The sequence below is a fragment of the Passer domesticus genome, chromosome Z (assembly GCF_036417665.1).
Source record: "Passer domesticus isolate bPasDom1 chromosome Z, bPasDom1.hap1, whole genome shotgun sequence".
Classification (NCBI taxonomy): Eukaryota; Metazoa; Chordata; class Aves; order Passeriformes; family Passeridae; genus Passer; species Passer domesticus.
Window position 1 is genome coordinate 51,637,325 of NC_087512.1, and position 17,916 is coordinate 51,655,240.

At 48.0% G+C, this 17,916-nt stretch overlaps 1 long non-coding RNA gene across 1 annotated transcript; it reads right to left on the reverse strand.

The window, feature by feature from the left end:
• Positions 1-778: 778 nt before the first annotated feature.
• Positions 779-9,064, reverse strand: LOC135290867 (uncharacterized). The gene is made up of 2 exons (XR_010353690.1): positions 4,773-9,064; positions 779-3,000 (listed from the first exon to the last, which is right to left on the reverse strand). It is a non-coding gene; the product is annotated as an uncharacterized LOC135290867 (long non-coding RNA).
• Between the last annotated feature and the right edge of the window lie 8,852 nt (positions 9,065-17,916).

The following is a 17,916-nucleotide window of genomic DNA, read 5'->3' on the forward strand; positions in this document are numbered from 1 at the left end:
AGAACTGTGCCTCAAAGTGCTGCCCCTGCCAGATGGTGAAAGTCAAGCACAGAGCAAATCACCCTCTGCAGAGGTGGCGAGCCCTACTGTGGAGGGCTGCTCCTGTTGCTGAGCTCTGCAGCACAACATTTATTATATTAATGGCTTCACCTGGGGTTTTTTTCCCTAATATTTCAGCTGAGGTCTTGCAAGAGGCTGATTTACATCTCTGTGAGTCTGTGTATCAGGCTGCCTTTCCTTTCATCTGGTGGTTTGCTTGTCACTGTGACTTAGATCGGAGGCTCTGCAGCAATGGTTCAACACAGACAAACCACTCCATCTGCTCCTTCATCTCCCTGCCGACAAAGCAGATACAACAGGTTTGGTGTTGTCCAGTGAAGTATTAAAATTCAAACAAACAAGCAAACAAACAACAAAAAAAGAATTTGTAGTGAGGAATCACAATGAAAATTTACAGCCCTTCCTCTCTCTCTCTCACATACGCTGAAACCTGTTTACTGTGTTTCTCCAGGATAACACATTCATCAGACTATGCGACTACTTTTTTTTTTTTTTTTTTTTACAACAGGTATCTGATGTTAAAAATATTCCTTGTGATTAACCTTTTTAACATTTAGCAGTATCCTAGCTCTAGAATTCAGCATGTGTAGAACACACTTGATTTTTAGGAGGTGCAGGCTGGTCTGTGCTTCTCTGCTTTTCTTATTTCTTTTCAGGGAATAAGATGCAGTGAAAACATAGGAACTGTGCTTATGAACATTTAATAATGATTTAGGAATTTAAGATCATTTAGTGCAAGGTATTTTTAAGTTCTCATTAAGCTGTAATTGAAACATCATCCTTGTGGATATTCTGTGAAGTAATTTCATATTCATGACCTGAGAGTTGAGTCAAACCTCCAGAGTTAAAGATTGCTCAAGATCTAATTCTTCTGTGGGCAATATTCTCAACTATTAAAGGCATTATAAATAAATTGCTTAATTTAAAAACTACAACAAAATCTAATAGACCTTTCCAGTTAAATTAAAGCTTTTCAAGAAGACTTGATTAATGGTACACTGCATTAATTAATTTTAAATATATTATCTTTGCATTTCTAAAAAAGACCTTTAAATATGCTTAGTCTTCTATACTTAAGAAGAAAAGATGAGTATTTGCAGGAAACCTCAAAAACTACAGGGTTTTCTTTGTGCAAATGGACAGAAGAGAATCTTTATTTCTCATCACAGTTCTTCTGCCTTACCACATTTGTGTTTCAGATCCTCAACTATCACATGAGGAAAAGAAGGAAATCATGTCTTTGTGATGCATTTGAATTGCTTTATTTCTGTATCAGTGCAGGCAATAAAAAGCACTTAGATTAACATGAAGTCTCTAACGGAATTGTAAAGTGTGAGGCGCTATTAGCCCCGTGCCATTTAGCTATAACCATGAATACAGCTTTAACAAAAATCTCAGGGGGCTTGGTAGAGGTGATTCCTATAGGCTTCCCTCTTTATTTGAACACAGTTTTAAATTTCTCAGGGTAAAGTTTCTTCCTACTCTGTGAAGGTCCAGCCTCCACTTCTGGCAAGGTCCCACAAGGGCTGTGAGAAGCCTCCCAGTACCAAGACAGGGCTGATTAGGGGCTTTCTTGTCTCTGACACAGGTTGAATCCCTGAATTACGGGATTGAGGCAGTAAGTGCTGAACATTGCTGCTGTTCAATCAACTCGTGCCCAGGTTACCTCCTCTTCTTCTGCCTTGCTTCTGCTGCATCCTGCAGTCACACTGCACTTGCTGGGCAGCCTCTGCTCAGCAAAGCTTCTGACTGCCCCCTCCACAAAGGAATTTAGGGCAGCTCCTTGCAGCCGGGGAGTCTCCCTGGACAGACTGGTAGAGCCACCCACAACCCCGACAACAGGCAAGGAAGCTGCAGGAAGGTTTAATTTCATCCCAAAACAGGCACCTTCATCTGCTCCTGCGAGTCATCCCACATTCTCCACTGACTGACTGGATGGATGCCCACCGAGCACATGGGACTCCAAGGAGCTGCTCTCATGGACACCTCTGCAGGGACCTGTGATCCACTGAGTGAAAACCCTGCCTGGGATGAGCCAGTTAGACTCTGCTTCACAGAACTGCCAGAAAGAAACACCCTGGCTTTACCAGCTGGGTTTTAGTATTTATTTTTATTCCATCTACCAGAAGGATGCATACATTTTTCATGCCAAAGATTTCATCAGTCACCCAATCACAGGAACTATCCTGGATTCAGTATCCTGAAATATTCCCAAAAATTTTCCCAAGGAAATTAGGAGGAAAAAAAAAAAAAAAGTAAGCAGAAGGACTGTAGCCATGATATTTTCTGAAAAATCCTTTTGCCAGGATTTTCTCCTGAGAAACTGAGGAGCCTCAGGAAACAAATGTAAACAATAACTATCTGCTGCTGTGGAATGCAACAGGTGCATCTCAGATTGGTCCATGTGGATTGTTTTCAATTGATGACCAATCACAGCCACCTGTGTTGAGGCTGTGAGCAGTCGCAGGATTTTGTTATGCATTCCATTCCTTTTCTTTCTAGCCTTCTGAAGGACCATTTTCTCTCTATTCTTTTAGTATAGTTTTAGTGTATCATTTTAATATAATATATATGATAATATAATAAATCAGCCTTCTGAAACATGGAGTCAAGATTCTCATCTCATCCCTCACCCTTGGCACCCTCGAACACAACAACAAAAAGACTGTGATCTTTGTTTTTTACTTATTCTTTTATGTAAACTGCATTTAGCTGAAAATGCTTTGACTAGATTTGGCTTTCTTCATTAGGTGGTTCTCGATTTGCCACCACCACCACAACACCTGGGCAGGTCATTCTGGTGTTCACTGTCATAAAGTTCATCACAAGTTACATTCTCCTCCTTCTCCCCATTCTGCATGCCCACCATGAGGACTGATAGCCATATGCCTTCAGGAAAGCACCCTTATTGCTGGACTGTGGTTCTGGCAATGGGGAATTCTATAAAGTGTGGAATAAAACAGAATTATTATTTCCAGTTCATGGCATTACCTCATTTTCTTATTAAAAAACCCCCAAAATTGAAGTATTATGTTTGTTTGGTTACATTACTTTTATTCTCTTTTCTTCCACACAGTAAATTTGGTAGATAATATTCTGATAGAAGTGAAACAGGCGAGCTGTGGCTGCCCAAGGCTGGAGTCACCGCCTTTGCCCAGGAGCCACCACAGCCAAGTTCCAGGCGGCCTGGGGAGCACTCGGAGAATCTGAGGCAGCAGAATTGTGTCTGGGTCCCCGTGCTGGCTGCCAGCAGAGCCCCGGCAGTGGGTGCTGGGATCTGGGGTCCCCCCGTGGTGGGGATTGGTGTGCCTGGGTCAGGCGCTGCATTGTCTGTCTGGAGCCACCTGGGGATCGCCGTTACCAGCGGGGCTGCGGTTGGGAGAGGGGAGAGTTGTGATACCCGAGCTGGGGGACCCTCGACAGCCTGCGGAGAGGTGTTCGGATAGGAGGGACCCCTGGGACCCTGAAACATGGCCCCAGAGAGGGGGGGAATTCCGCAGCCTGGAGATACTGGGAGCATGGACAAGGGGGACCCATGGGTGCCCCAGAGAGGGGGGGAATTCCGCAGCCTGGAGATACTGGGAACATGGACAAGGGGGACCCATGGGTACCCCAGAGCCCTGAAATGGGGACCCCAAGAGGCAAGACCCTGGAACTGCTCTGACACCAAACTGGGGAGCCAGGAAAGGGGAAGCACTGAGATTCCTGGGACCTCCGGCAACCCAAACAGAGAGGACCCCACAAACTCCAAAGAGGAAAGACCAGAGTGGGGGAACTCCTGGGTGGGAGTTTTTAATGAATCTTGGTGTTTCCGAGGCTTTTATGGACACAAGGTACCTGGTAGATTCTATAGATAGATTTGGGCAGAAGGAACTCCCAACCCCATATATTCTCTTGCTTCCCCCAAAAAGAGCATTTCCCTTTCCCAAACCTTGCGTGAATGAACAAGCAGTCAACAAGAAAAAGGAAGATGCCCCAGAACATCCAGGCAGGTGAGGAGAAGTCACTGCCCCTTTCCCCCTCCATCTCCCAGCCCAGCATCACCCCTGGCTGCAGGACAGCCCCACTGCCAACACTGTGCTTCCAGGGATGAACTGGGGTGGTCTCCTTCCCCTTCATCTGGCATGGAGGCAAAGCCCATCCTCTCCTTGTTCTTTCTCCCCTAGACAAGGAGCTGAGGATGGAGACCAGGAGGACAAATCCCTGTGGCAGAACCTTGTGGAAGAGGCTGTTTTGAGCAGCTCCATAATGCAGGAATGCAATGGGGAGGATGAACCCCAGAGATCTTGCACAAGGGGCTCCAAATCCAGCCCAGGGAGCTCCAAGGAGGAAAGACCCACCCTGTGCCAGGATGGCAGGCAGAGATCCAGCTGGAGTTTGGAGCTCTACAAGTGCTTAGAATGTGACAAGAGCTTCAGCTGGAGCTCTAGCCTGACATGTCACCAGAAGATCCACATTGGGGACCAGCCCTGTGAGTGTGGAGAATGTAGGAAGAGCTTCATTCAGAGCTCCAATCTGATCTGTTACCAGATGATCCCCAGTGGGAAACTGCCCTACACATGCTTGGAATGTGGGAAGAGCTTCAATAACAGCTCAGTCCTATTGGAATTTACCAATATTACTGGACGGGACTGCCTTGGTCTGTCTGGCCTCGGCTACTGACCAAATAGCAGCACCTGTGGTCCTTCCTCCCCAGAGACGCTATTCAGTACCTGTGGTCGCAGCTGGTCACGTGGAGACAAGTTGGGCATGCCCCGAACTCCAGTGCTTGCGGCTGGAGCTTGCTGTTAAAGGGAGGTGACTCCTGAAGCCTTCCTGAGCTGGAGAAACCTTTAAGGCAAGGTGAAGAAGGAGTGGGTCCTGATGGAGAGTTTTTAATCCAGAGTTTTTACTTTGAGCCTCATGGCCTCTGAATCCTGCAACAACTCCAGCAGCACTCTCCACCAGAACCCCAACGGCATGGTCTGTTTGTCCTTTTACCTGGGGAGAGGGCAGGGGAGGGAACAGAGAGACTACCAACCAGGTATGAGGGGAGGGGTCTTGGGTGAGAAGGACACCTGGGTGGGCCAATGGCCCCCCAGGGGGTGGAGAGCATCCTTTGAACCTGCCAATCACTCAACGCTCCCCTTGGAATTTCTGGGTTCATAGACAATGCCCAGCAGGGGTCAAGGGTGGGGAAAGGAGAGGTGATTGACACCCCACCTGGGGAAGGAAACTTCAGGAAGAAACCAGGGGAAACTGAGGCAAGCCATGACATTACAGTGCAACCTGTCCTCTTTAGGCACCAGCACATCCCCAGTGGTGAACAGCCCTTGGAGTGCCAGGAATGCAGGAAGAGCTTTACCACGAGCTCCTACCTGATTTGCCACCAGTGGATCCACACTGAGGAGGGACCCTATGAGTGTCCTGATTGTGGGAGGAGGTTTTATACAAGCTCCAATCTCCTCCTGCACCAGAAGATTCACATGGAGGAGAGGCATTTCCGCTGCCCTGACTGCAGGAAGGGTTTCTACCTCAACTCCAACCTCATCTCCCACTGGTGCATCCACACTAGGAGAGGCCCTACAAATGTCTGGAGTTTGGGAAGAGCTTCTCCTCGCAGTCATCCTTGACCCAACACCAACGAACCCACCAATAAGGGAAGCCCTGTGAATGCCCCCAGTTGCACAAAGAGCTTTGTCCTCTGTTCCAACTTCATCCCTATCACAGGACCCATGTTGGGCAGAGACCTGGTGACCTGCATTCCCCAACATCCACATTGGGAAGACACCTGTCCCTTTGCTTGCACCTGGCAATGATGTGAGGTGGGACCAAAGAACATGAGAGTCTGGCCATGTCCCCATCATTATCTTCAATCCCACCTCAGGCCATTGCCAGAGACAGAGAAAGGAACTCTCTCCCAAAGAGAAGGGAGTCCTTTCCAGGTGGAAGAAAATACATGGTCCAGAACAGCCGGGTCAGCGTTGTCACAGTTTTCCCTGTAAATCATTTCTTTGTCTTATCCCTTCTGTTCTCAATATTGTTGCGGTTCCCAGTAACTTGTTCTTATCCCAGCCCGGGATCTTTGCCTTTTGTGCTTTCACACAGGGCCACTGTTTACACAGCTGGAGCCCTGATCAGTCACCAGGAGGCATTTCTGCTCATCCATGCTGTAGTACTGTGAACTCACTTGAAATTTTGGTATTACTGCAGCTGAATGAGGCTTTGCCACTGTTTATGCGTAGGCTGATTGCTGTCCTTTCCTTTGCATAATTCACCAAACAACAACAAAAGTACAGTAAAAATGGCAGCTGAAAACAATTTAAGAAGGAAAAAACCATTTCCCCCAGAAAGAACTTTGTCAAACCAGAAACAGAATCAACTCTACTCAAGGATGTGTTGCAAATTCCACCAACAGACATGAAAACGTTTGACACCATAAATGTGTGTGGGTTCACCGCTTTCCCAAAGTGCTTTCAGCTTCATTTGAGGAGTGAAACAAATTCATGCTTCAGCAGCTGATGCATGGGCTAGGCGCACCAGGCAGCTGAGCTGCTTTGTGCAGCCAGAAGTAAAACAAACTTTCTCAGCAGTATCTGGTTTGCTTTCTCTTTAATTTCTTCCCATGTGAAAGGAGACAGACTTCAGGCTTATGGCTTCAAGGATGTTTGAGTTTTAACCCACTCGTAATTCACCTCATCTGCCTTTTTATGTAACCTGGTCTCATAAAACAGATAGATTTTTATTTATTTAACATGGGACATAAGGACAGCTCAACAACTGCCCCAGTGTTTCATTTCTTCAAACAAAATTGTATACAAAACAAGTTCCATCAGAGTCAAAGCAAGCTGCTGCATGGTTCAGTTAAAATAAGCTCATTTTCAGAACTAAACCACAAAGTTGGGAATGTGAATAAAGGTGTGATATTGCTATAAAATGAACTGGCAAATTCTGTAAGTTCATGATTAACCATTACAGATGGATCTTCTCCAAAGAAGACTGAAAGAAGAATTTCTTTATTAATCATGACTGTATAATCAAAATATGTTTAAGTCCTGGGTTTTCAACTTTTTTTTTTTTTTTTTTTTTTTTTTTTTTTTTTTGTAAATGTTACATTTAGCATCATGCTTCAAGGGAAAATAAAAACTGTCATATTTCCAATTTAGGTAAAGTATACTTTTGAAACTAAACATTTCAGTGCTGTTTCTTTGGTTTTTAAACTAGTACTGTAACTCTGAAATATTGCTATTTCACAGCTCTTAGGTCACAGTATTTTACTCTAATAGAAGTAAGTTTGACTTGAGACTGTAAGACCATTAGCTATTACAGTTTGTTGGTTTGGGGTTTCTTTGAACACATTTCTAATAAAGCCTCTTTTTTTGCAACATCTTGCTGTTACTCTGACACTTTTACCACGTCCCCTCCTGCAGATGGATAAACACATGCACAGATGTAAGACAATCCAAACTTTAAACCCCAGTTAAGGAAATACGGATTTTGGGGCAGGACGTGGAAGCACTACAACGTAGCCCTGTAGACATAAACATGAATGTGTATTGTAAACTCCATATCCATAGACATGTGAGTCTTAGGCAAAAATGATCATTATATTGAATTTTCTAGAATTTATGGAGCAATGGCTTTAACGTGGGAAGTAGATAAGCAGGATGTTCTGATAAGCTTAAGGTAAGGAGCCTCAATCCACAATTGCAGAATGAAATTTAGTTATAAATATACCTGAAAATGAGATTAAAACACAAACGAGGTTGCATGTTGGGAATCCAAAGGGAAAATACAACTTTTTTTTCATGAAAGAGGAAAGAAAAAGAAATAGAAAATTGGAGAAATGCCAAGAGAAAATATGAGAAGTACATGAAAAGGGTTAGTACCACCATGGGTCCAGCCCTGGTTTCTCTGTCAGGTATGACCCCAGGCAGCCAGACCAGTAAGGTGGGACAGGAGAAGCCTTGTAGGAGCAGCTGGGACAGCAAAGGACAGCAATGACAGCAAGGACTCCCGACACTTTTTAGACATGTTGTGCCATGTTGGACACTGGTTGATTTAGGGGTGTCTTGCTTTAGGAGAGATGGTAGCAATGGCACATGCACCACAAGCACCCTCTGGGCTACGGCATGTCCAACATATCCCTCATGAACTCCCTCATGATCTCTGCTCTCCTGAGGAGTCCCTGAGGTCCATCGTGTGTCCAGCTCTGCTGGATAGCTGAACAAAGTACCCAAAGCTGGTGAGAAATGCTGTGAACAGCACCAGCACCAGCTCCCTTAGAACAGGAGGAACACCTGTAGCTGATGCTGAGTGAGTGCAATGTGCTGATGGGTGGTTTGGCAGCAGAGCCTTGACTTAGCACCATGCAGGAGATGTCCCCTTGTCCGGTTTTGTTTTGTTTCCTTTTTGCTCCCACTGCTGACACGGAGCTGCTGTGGCTGAGGCTGAGACACCCCTCCTACCTTGTCAGCAGCAACCCCTGTCCAGAACTGGCTATAAAATATGAGCAAAGCAGCTGGGAACATCAATGCATAGAATCCTGTGGCTCAGGAGCTCTTATGTCAGAGCCTTGTCTGTGCCTTATGTCTATCAGCACCTCCCTCTCTGTGCACAAAATAGTATTTGGTGGAGGTTTTTTGCCTAAGAGGTCTTGAGAAGCAAATGTTTTATAGAGATTCTCATGAGTGTATCCATTATGTTAATTTCTGGGAAAAAGAAAGGCCATGGTAGCAGATCAGCTGGGAGCCGGTCACTCTCTGCAAAGGCCTTGAGTATAATGTGGGAACACCACGTTCCAGGATGGGCAAGAAGGGTCAATGTGCTCAAGGTGCTGCAGCTGAGGTTTGGGTTCACCTGGAGCACAGTCAGGGGTGGTGAGCACTGGAAGATCCAGCTGCAGTCCCCATCCATGTCCCTTTCAGTGATGGCTTGAGGGTGTCTCAGCCTGGATCCAGAGCACCCTGGGGGGCTCCTGGGGCTGGCTTTGCACTCAGGGTGAGGATGGCCAGGAGCCTCTGAGGCCAGCAGTGGGGACCAAGGCTGGGGCTCGTGGCCTGGCAGGTGTGGCTCTGGGGGCTGGGACATGCCAGGGCTTGGGTCACAGGGTGAGCAGGGGCACGGTCAGCTTGGCAGCTCAGTGACATGGTTCTGCTGCCTGTGACATCACAGAGGAGAGGTCATGCAGGCATCTGTGTCCAGGAGCAGCTCTGGGCAGTTGGATTCTGGCAGCCAGTGAGTGAACATGCAGGGGAAATGCTGGGCTGGATGGGGGCTGGGAAAGGTGCCCTGGGGATTTAAAGCCAGAGTGAGAGCTGGGACCCCAGGGCAGGGCACTGTCCTCAGGGCTGAGGGAAGTGGGGCTTGGGGCTCTCAGCGTGGCAGGTGCCCAGAGAGACTCTGGGGAGATTCCAGGTGTCACCAGCCCCCCTGGTCCCTCCTAGCCAGACATGCTGAACCCCCTTTCTCCCACCAGGCCATGTCTCCAACAGTGGCCTTTGTCCTGGCCCTGTTAGCCACCCATGCTGGGCTGAAGGTGGAACTTCAAGTTGACAAGCATGAAGTGAAACAGATGCTGGAGCGCGAGGAGTATTTGCATCAAGAGATGGCTCGGCTCCTGCAGGAGATCGAGGGGAGCAGTGGGACCATGGAAGCCTTGCTCTGTTCTGCACTGGAAAAGCAGTGGCTTCTTTGGGTCAGTGCAGCAGCCCTGGTTCTGGTTCTTGCTATGGCCTGCTGGCTGCTCAGGAGAGGAAAGTGTGGCTTTGCCAGCAGGAGGAGGCAGGAGGGATCCAGCAGCCAGGAGAAGGTCAGTGAGCATGAGAAGGACAAGAGTGCAGGCAGGGGTGGCAGCATTTTGGCTGTGCCCAGCCCATCACCAGTGGGCACATCCAGGATAAAGCTGGAGTAGACTGTGAGCAACCTGATCTCCTTGGGAATGTCCCTGCTCATTGCTGTGGGGTCACCCTGGACGGTCCTTAAAGGTGACTCCCAAGCCCAGCTGTTCTGTGATTCTGTCATTCTGCAGCAGGGCCTGCCCAGCACGAAGGTGCTGCAGGAGCTGGTGGACGAGCTCCTCGGTGTCTGCCGAGTGCTCTCCCGGAGGAGCTTCATGCCGGAGCTGCACCCAGCTGCCGGGACGGACGCCAGCCCTGCAGCCTGCAGCGTCCAGGAGAGCAGCAGCACCTACCGCACGCTGGTCATCCTGCGGCCACCCCCCGGCCACTCCTTCAGCCCGGAGAGCACCAAGTGGCCGCCAGCCAGGCGCATCCGTGTGGCGCTGGAGTGCCTGTGCTCCAGGGAGCAGCTGCTGGGGCACACGTGCTTCCTGCACGCCGCTGGTGGCCAGCTGCCCACGGATCAGGAGTGGTACCTGCTGGACACCCTCTGCACGGGCTCCTACTTGGACCTGCAGAAAGTCACCCGCTGGGTGCAGATGTTGGTGCTGGCGGCCTGGCTGCTTCTGCCGCAGTCCCGCCACTGCCAGCTCACGGCGCTGCCCTCCGGCAAGTCCTGCAGCTTCCAGCTGAGCGGCGCCTCTGGCCTGCACTGCAGCATCGAGATGGCTCTGGCCGTGCAGCTCGGCAGCTCAGGGGCCTGCCTGAGCCTTGAGTAGGCAGCAGCCGGCTCTGCCAGCAGCACCGTGTGGCCCAGAGAGCTGCCACCTCTGAGACTCACTGCTGTGATGGTGCTGCTGCTGGGGTGACAGCATGGTGACCAAAAAGGAGTTGAGGAAGGTGAAGTCAACCATTCCTCATGGGACTTTTTTTGGTTTTCTGTTAGGATTCTTTAGTTCCTTTACTATGAACTCTAAAAAATATAGCCAGCTGATAATACTTGTAAAACCTTCTAAGGCAGAGCTGGGAAGGTTAACAGGACTTCAAATATGTAGAAGCTTTTGTTAAGATAACTTATACGTCCATAGGAGGATTTCCTACAGACTTTTATTATTTAAAAAAAAATAAAATTCAATTATTTTACAAACATTCAGTCTACCATCAAGTCAGTAAGAGAAAGGAGAAGCTGGGTCAGAAGAGTGCTACGTGCATGAGTGTGGGGAGGGTCAGCTTACTAGAGGGTTGGTGTGGCAGTAAGTGTATCTAAGGATTTTTGTGGGTGCAGGCCTTGCGAACAGGCCCACTAGACAGCCAGTGCTGTTCCTTTTTCTTTATTCAGTCCCTTGTTGTGGTTCAAGAAACCTTTTAAAATTTTAAGAAGTGAGACGTTGTTTCTCACAATGCATAAAGCTGATGCAATATCAAGGGCATAGAAGGCAGAGCTGCCATTCCGTGCATGGGTGTCTGGCATTTTGCCAAGCACCCAGCGCTGTCCATTTTGCTTCGTTGATTTTTTTATTGCTCTCAATAAAACATCTATAACTCATTCCCACTTGGAATCTGGGTCATTCATAACAACCCTGGCCTCGTGAAGAGCTGCTCCTGGCGCTGGCTGTGCTCAGCCCGCTGTGCCAAGCAGCCGCGGCCATGGAGACACAGGCGGGAGCTCTGCCCGAGGCCGGCAGCCGGCCAGGCCCGGCTCGCAGCTGCGAGGACGCCGGCAGCCTGTGCCTGAGCCGAGGCCGTGGCGGGGGGTTTGCGGGCAGGGCTTTTGCGAGCCGGCCGGAATGTGCCGCCTCCCGTGTGGGCCCGGCTGCGGCAGAGGCAGCGGGAGCGCGGCGGGGCCGGCAGCGGCGGGCAGAGGCCGCGGAGAGCAGCAGCCCGGCCGGGCCCGCTGCGGAGCGGCAGGGAGCTCCCGGGCAGCCCTCGGCCGTGTCTGTGCCCGCCGGGCAGGAGCCGCGGCAGGAGCCGGCCATAGCGGCAGCTCGCCGTGCCCGGGGCCGCGGCCGCAGCTCTCCCCGCCCGGCCGCAGCAGCCGCCGCTCGCCTCCGAGGCTCCGGCGCTTCCCGAAGAGGACGGGCCCGGCCCCCGGGACGCGCTGGAGCCCCGCAGCGAGAGGAGCCGCCGGCGCCGCAAACGGCAGCGCGGATGGCGCGGCTTGGGGAGGAGCAGATGAGGCTCTTTCTGGGCCACGCTGTGGCAGCTCTGCCCTCTCGCCTTCGCCTTGAGCCCTTTGCTGCTTTTCCCTGAGCACTGATCCCCGTCCTTGGCCAAGGACCCCCGGAGCCCTTTCCAGGGCTGGGGGGAAAGCTTTCTCAGTCACAGAATCACAGAATCACTGGGTTGGAAGAGACTTTCAAGATCATGGAGTCCAATCCATGCTCTAACACCTCAACTAAACCACGGCACCGAGTGCCAAATCTAGTATTTTTTTAAACACTTCCAGGGATGGTGACTCCAAAAGCTGCCTGGAGGGGTCTGTCCCAGGAAGAACCAAGGTAGCACTGGGGCCTTCTACCCACAGCGCTTGGAGCTCTGGAATTTGTTTTTGGAAGTCTTCTGGAAGTCTTTCTGCTTAAGGAAGGGCCTTGGAAAAGTATTGGGAAAACTGGTCATTAATACAGTAGGCTACAGAGCTACAAATATATGTGCGAAGAATATAGAAAGCATATAACAGAAAAAAAAGTCAGAACCCAAATGGCATCAGCAAGGTCCTGGGCTTGAACATGTATGTCCAGATGGCCTTCTCAGCCCTGGGAACCAAAGGAATCCTGTTTGAGCCTGTGGGGAGATGAGTTTGGGAAGTAAAAGTTCATTTCTTTTTTTCTCCTTGGGGCAGGGCAGCTCCTGTTCCTAACATCAGCCAAACCTGTCTCCAGCCTGATGCCTCTGATTGCTGCAGCAAAACAATTCATGGCAGGCAGAAGACACTGACACTTCCATGGATATGGCTTTCTCCAGTCCTGGCTGTGAGTGGGAATCAGAATAAAAACTCCAGAAACCACAACTCCATTGGAAGATTTCCTTCCTTTTCATTGTGTAGATAAGCTCTGTATCCACTTCTGAATTGTCAGTTGTTTGTTAAGGCTGGGAAGTTCTCTTTTACGATTTTTTAATGTGGTTTGGAACTGAATAGTGGTCTCCTTCCTTCACAAACTCCAGCCCAAACTGCCTTTGGAACATGGCCCACTGCCAGTTCTTGCCCAGCCATGGTACTTCTGGATAAGAAAGCAAGGAAAATGGTATTTGCAGCCAAAAGCCAACAAAGCCTGGGACAGCCAAAGCACCCTGTGGAGATCCAGGCCTCCAGCTGTTACTAGGAATCAGCAGAGTTCCAGCCAAATGGTTCTGTGTCACTAAGTGCAATCTCTTTGCCTGGATCAAAGCCTTGCTCAACTAAAAAAGCAAAGGTCAGTAAGGGTGCTCCCAAAGGCCCATCACATCATTTTTATTTTGCTCATCTGGTTTAAGTTTGTAACTAAATGTGTGTCTGCAGTTAAACTGATGTGAGGGGAAAAAAAAAAAAACCAAAAAAACCCCAAAACCCCCCAATAACAGGCTCAAGGAAGGGCCATGATATTCCAGAAGAGGAATCACTGGTGTGAATTTCCTGGACTCCTCTCAATCCTATTAAAGAATTGTAGCCCTGATTTAAAACAGACAGGTATGAAACAATTTTGAGAGACAGAGTCTAAAATGGCTTGTGGGTGTTTTTTTAAGAATGAGGAAAATTACCCTAAAGGTGTTTTCATAACATTTTAAAATATACTACATAAAAATCAACAACTGCAATAAATAAGAACTAAAAAAATAATTAGAAACAAATAATTAGAAACACGGAAATGTGAAAATATCAATGCACATTTTCATAAAAATACGAAATTACTGAAATTACAGGCAAAAAGTACATATACTAAACTCTACTATAAAGGTAGGTAAAGCTGTACTTTAATTACATTTACATTTAGTTACATTTACAACTGTACTTTTTACATTGCTGGAGTTTTTTCCTTGTGAAGAGGAGCTAGGATATTGCTGAAGAAAACTGACACAACCAGGACGGGGCAGTGTGCCATGCTCTGTGCAGACGGCTGCCAGGGGTTGCCTGAAGAGCGCCCTGCTGCAGCCAGAGCCCTCCTGGCCTGGGGCCCAGGCAGCCCCAGTGGGCCCTGCCACAGAGCAAAGGGCCAGGGCAGCCACCTCCTCCTTGTCCTGCTGCCGCCACCGGTCCCTGCTGCTGCTGAGGGAATGAGAACCAAAGGCCATCTGTGGAGAACACCTGGCCAGCACCACCGCAGCCTGTCCTGCCCTGCCCTGCCTTCAGCACCTTGCGGAGCCATGTGGCATCATGGGCAAGGAGCCAGCAGCTGGCCTGTGCCTGTGGCTCATGTTAAAAATAGGTTAGAAACTATTGTAAAATAGTTGATAGATCATGAAGCATGTACTGTTAGTTTGGTTATTATATTGTAAAAGGGGTTAAAAGGGTAGTTATAAGAAATATGGTACTCAATGTACCATAGTACACCTAAGTAAAGTGCACCACCCCCCAACTGAAACGATGCAGCCTGGACAAAACTGTAATGGGCCAATCAAGCACCTTAAACCTTCATGCAAATGAAGGATCCAAAACCAAACCAATCCAAAGGGACAAAAACAGGATAAAAAGGCACTTCTGACCCACTGGATCTTGTGCCACTCCATCTGGGACATTGGAAACATTGCTACATCACTGGTGAAAAGACCCAGCACCAGCATTGCAGCATCCTCGACAGGAACGCTCCTGCTTGGCCTGTGGGCCCCCTTGCTTTAGGCCTTTCTTTTCCTTATAATAAATGCTGAAATCACTTTAGTACTGGGAGCCTGCTCTTGTTTTTAACAGCTCAGAGGCTCCTGAGAGCTGGCATGTAACTGGGAAAAGGTGCCCAAGCCCTGGCCCTGCCCTCTCCAAGCTGTGGCAGCAGCGCAGACTCTGTCTGTGCACAACCACCTCCAGTGCCCCAGTCCACTGGGTGCCCTTGCCTGTCCAGAGGACACCCTCCCTCAGGGTGCCACAGCTGCATAGCCACACTTGGGGGAACAAGTGAGCACAGCTTGGCCAGAAGAAGAGGTCACCTTTGCTTCCCAAAGTCACCTGGCGAGAGGTCAAGTCCTTGTCCATCGCCGGACAGGGCCATGGCAGGCCCTGGCATGGGATCAGCCTGCAAGAAACCAGCTGCACTCACAGAGCAGCCCCACAGCACAAAGGCCAGCAGTCGACCAGCTGCAGTAGTCTGAGCGTGGCTGGGCTCTGCCCTGCTGGACTCTTCTTCCTGGCTGAGGAGCTGTGCTGCTTGTGGGCTGCTGTGGGAGCATCTATCTCCCTGCAGCAGGAGAGGAGCACCAGCAGCATGCCCACACACAGCTCCTTCAGTGCTGTGGAGAGGAGAACCAGCATGTCCTGGTTTAGGGGAAATTTGGGAGAAAGCCTCCAAAGGGGGCCCCTCAGAAAGCAAACCCATACGGCCCCTCCCCCTCAACCGGTTCGGGAAGGATTCCTTGGAGAGAAGTGGAAATAACCTGTTTATGTAACAGGCAAAGCACCCCCCAGCACATAAAATTAACAATACTGGATGACAACACTCTTTCACTGCTCTGAAAAGGATCACCAATTCAGAAAGTCTCTCCTGGGAGTGGTTGCTCTGTTATCGGTCCCTCCGGTGCTGGGGATGGCTGCTGCAGGCCACAAGGTGCACTCTCAGTGTTTCCCAGGTCCCAGTCTGGAGCAGGCTCGAGTGGTTCCAAGAAAGAGAAAGAAAAACAGTCCAGGAAAAATACTGGACTGCTTAGCTTAACTAACTAATGAGAAGAAGAAAAGGCAAGAGCAAAGCAGAAGCAAGAGCAAGCGCAAAGTGAAAGCAAAGCAAAAAGCAAAAGCTGCACTATGTAGTGCCCCGTCTCTGTGTCCCACCAGCTGTGGGGGAGCAGGCTGATAACAAAACAAAACCAAAACTTTGCTCTTTAGAGCCAGTCTTGAAGGCACAGAACATAATATCCAGCATAAACAGAACACATGATTGGGGATACAAGCATCATAATGTCACCCTAGGACACAGTATCAGGCCCTCCTGCCCCTCAGCCCCTGGGCAGACACGTTTGCCCACACAGTCCTGCCCCATGGCCAGGGACACAAGGGCAGGACAAAGGCCTGTGGTGTGGGCAGGACGGAGGTGCTGCCCAAGCCCTGGCTCCCTCTGTGCTGCCAGAGCAGTGGCTGTTGCCCCTTCCTTCTGGTGTCTTGGCTTAGGATAAATTTCTTAAATACTTTTATTCTTGTGTTATTTTACACAATGATGTTACTGATGTATTGCAGAGGTTTTGGAATATTAATAAGCTATTAAAAACAAAGTTTTTCTGCTTTCAGGAGTTTTATCGTCTATGGGTTCTTTGACAGTTTAGGTAAGGTGTTTAATTGTTTGTTGTCCTTTGATTTTACAGTTGTTATGTCAAACACTTACTTGAGTCTCTTTGGGTCTTTCAAATACCCACTTTGGAAGAAGTTTATGTCTAAAATGTATGGGGCTTTTGAGCTAGTCATAATAGGGTGGGGTTTTTAGTCATTTTTACTTAGGCTCATCTCAGTTTCTGTTAAAGTCAAATTTTGTCATCCCCCTGTCATGCCAGTAATAGAAATAGGTTTTGTCTTTACATGTTGTAGTGGGATTAATGTATACTGTTGCACTAGTACTAAGGCTTTATATTTTTGAGGTTCTGTTGTGTTAGAACAGTCTAAAAACCAAGTTTTTTCTTAGCCTCCTCCTGCCTAGAGGCAGGGCCCCTCGAAGCTTGGTTATTCTTTTTTTTTTTTTTTTGGATAAATGTTTGGGAGGTTTTTTAAAGGGGATTGGATATGTTGCTATTATTATACTTGGTAGTTTGCTTAGGGGTTATAGGAGTTGTTTCTTTTTGGATAGAATTTTTTCTTTTAGTCTTGTTGTCTTTTAATTTAAGTACCCATTGTGCCAGAGCAGTAGTAGATTTTTTATCTTAATTCTTTATGTTTTCTCCATTGTTACGTAAGAAAAATTATAGTTTAGTTTTGGGCAGCCAAGGACTTCTCTGCCTATCTGGGGGATGTTTGTGTTTGGTATTAGAACTTCTGATTTGTATTGCTGAGATTTGGAGAAAGATTTCTTTCATCTCCTTTCTGAGATTTTTGTGATTTTGTCTTCTAAATTTTGTAGATGTGTTTCTACAGTTGTGATTTTGGTCTGTGTTAGGTTATGTATAGTATAGTATTACTGTAGATGTTTGGAGCTTCTTCGCCATATTAAGTACAATTTCTTTGCTGTTATCTTGCTTTATTATTGCTAAAGCAGAAGTGTATTCTTGTGGCCCAAGTCATACAAGTTTTCGTCACATCAGGGATGTATATGGTACCAAATTTGGATTTACAGTGTTTACATCATCTGAGAAGACAATTTTTGTTAGTGTCATTTTTCTTAAGAGTTTAATCTTTTGTTTTGTGGTCTTCCATTTGGTTTGTTGCGTACAGAGATACAGATATTTTTGTGCCACACTTCCCAGGACCCATGCCCAGAGATTGTGAGGGTCAGCCTCTCTCATCATTTTTTGGTTGCTAACTGGATTATTTGGCAGCGATCTTAAATGCTTTGCTTTACTGTTTAGAATTGTAGTTTCACTTGTAGTATCTTAAAGATGGACTAATCAATTCACTAGAGATTTATCAGGTTGTTGAGTGTAATCTTTTTCTTAGGTTACAAAAGTCTTTTTGGGAAAAGGACTTAATAGTGGCTTGATTTTGTGTTAGTTTTTGGTTTTGAAGATCTTTCTCACGGATCATCATCATTGTTGATTGGTTTAAAATGGGTGGGTTTTGTTTGCTGTGGTAGGAGTAACAGCTGTTGCTTGAGGTTTAATGTCTGGTTTAGTTGCGGGCTTAGGCTTCTTGTCTGGTTTAGCTACAACTTGAGTAGCTGGGGTGTTGGCTGCAGCCTGAATGACTGGAGTAACTGCTGATTTATTTTCTTGCCCCCCTGCC